This window comes from Triticum aestivum, chromosome 1B (genome assembly GCF_018294505.1).
Source record: "Triticum aestivum cultivar Chinese Spring chromosome 1B, IWGSC CS RefSeq v2.1, whole genome shotgun sequence".
In the NCBI taxonomy this organism is placed as follows: domain Eukaryota; kingdom Viridiplantae; phylum Streptophyta; class Magnoliopsida; order Poales; family Poaceae; genus Triticum; species Triticum aestivum.
The window spans coordinates 61640125-61642589 of record NC_057795.1 but is presented as its reverse complement, the minus strand read 5'-3'; positions in this window follow the sequence as shown (position 1 = coordinate 61642589).

Below are 2465 nucleotides of genomic sequence, written 5' to 3'. Positions count from 1 at the left end.
CTTAAGGAAGAGTTGTATATGATGCAGCCGGAAGGTTTTGTCGATCCTAAGAATGCTAACAAGGTATGCAAGCTCCAGCTCTCCATCTATGGGATGGTGCAAGCATCTCGGAGTTGGAACATTCGCTTTAATGAAATGATCAAAGTGTTTGGGTTTATGCAGACTTATGGAGAAGCCTGCGTTTACAAGAAAGTGAGTGGGAGCTCTGTAGCATTTCTCATATTATATGTGGATGACATACTTTTGATGGGAAATGATATAGAACTTTTGGACAGCATTAAGGCCTACTTGAATAAGTGTTTTTCAATGAAGGACCTTGGAGAAGCTGCTTACATATTAGGCATCAAGATCTATAGTGATAGATCGAGACGCCACATAGGTCTTTCACAAAGCACACACCTTGATAAGATATTGAAGAAGTTCAATATGGATTAGTCCAAGAAGGGGTTCTTGCCTGTGTTGCAAGGTGTGAAATTGAGCTCGGCTCAATGTCCGACCACGGCAGAAGATAGAGAAAAGATGAGTGTCGTCCCCTATGCCTCGGCCATAGGGTCTATCATGTATGCCATGCCGTGTACCAAACCTGATGTAAACCTTGCCGTAAGTTTGGTAGGAAGGTACCAAAGTAATCCCGGCATGGAACACTAGACAGCGGTCAAGAATATCCTGAAGTACCTGAAAAGGACTAAGGATATGTTTCTCGTATATGGAGGTGACGAAGAGCTCGTCGTAAAGGGTTACGTCGACGCTAGCTTCGACACAGATCTGGATGACTCTAAGTCACAAACCGGATTCGTGTATATTTTGAATGGTGGGGCAGTAAGCTGGTGCAGCTGCAAGCAAAGCGTCGTGGCAGGATCTACATGTGAAGCTAAGTACATGGCAGCCTCGAAGGCAGCGCATGAAGCAATATGGATGAAGGAGTTCATCACCAACCTAGGAGTCATACCCAATGCGTCAGGGCCAATCACTCTCTTCTGTGACAACACTGGAGCTATTGCCCTTGCCAAGGAGCCCAGGTTTCACAAGAAGACCAGGCACATCAAGCATCGCTTCAACTCCATTCATGAAAATGTTCAAGATGGAGACATAGATATTTGCAAAGTGCATACGGATCTGAATGTCGCAGATCCGTTGACTAAACCTCTTCCGCGAGCAAAACATGATCAACACCAGAACTCTATGGGTGTTCGATTCATCACAATGTAACTAGATTATTGACTCTAGTGCAAGTGGGAGATTGTTGGAAATATGCCCTATAGGAAATAATAAAATGATGATTATTATATTTCCTTGTTCATGATAATTGTCTATTATTCATGCTATAATTGTGTTATCCGGAAATCATAATACATGTGTGAATACATAGACCATAACATGTCCCTAGTAAGCCTCTAGTTGACTAGCTCGTTGATCAACAGATAGTCATGGTTTCCTAACTATGGACATTGGATGTCATTGATAACGGGATCACATCATTAGGAGAATGATGTGATGGACAAGACCCAATCCTAAGAATAGCACAAGATCGTGTAGTTCATTTGCTAGAGCTTTTCCAATGTCAAGTACCATTTCCTTAGACCATGAGATCGTGTAACTCCCGGATGCCGTAGGAGTGCTTTGGGTGTACCAAACATCACAACGTAACTGGGTGACTATAAAGGTATACTACAGGCATCCCCGAAAGTATCTGTTGGGTTGACACGGATCGAGACTGGGATTTGTCACTCCGTATGACGGAGAGATATCTCTGGGCCTACTCGGTAATGCATCATCATAATGAGCTCAATGTGACCAAGTGTTTGGTCACGGGATCATGCATTACAGTACGAGTAAAGTGACTTGCCGGTAACAAGATTGAACGAGGTATTGGGATACCGACAATCGAATCTCGGGCAAGCAACGTACCGATTGACAAAGGGAATTGTATGGGATTACTTGAATCCTCGATATCGTGGTTCATCCAATGAGATCATCAAGGAGCATGTGGGAGCCAACATGGGTATCCAGATCCCGTTGTTGGTTATTGACCGGAGAGTCATCTCGGTCATGTCTGCATGTCTCCCGAACCCGTAGGGTCTACACACTTAAGGTTCGGTGACGCTAGGGTTGTAGAGATATTAGTATGCGGTAACCCTAAAGTTGTTCGGAGTCTCAGATGAGATCTCGGACATCACGAGGTGTTCCGGAATGGTCCGGAGGTGAAGAATTGTATATAGAAAGTCCAGTTTTGGCCACCGGGAAAGTTTCGGGGGTCACTGGTATTGTACCGGGACCACCGGAAGGGTCCCGGGGGTCCACCGGGTGGGGCCACCTATCTCGGAGGGCCCCATGGGCTGAAGTGGGAGGGGAACCAGCCCCTGGTGGGCTGGTGCGCCCCCCTTGGGCCTCCCCTGCGCCTAGGGTTGGAAACCCTAGGGGTGGGGGGCGCCCCACTTGGCTTGGGGGGCAAGTTCCCCCCTTGG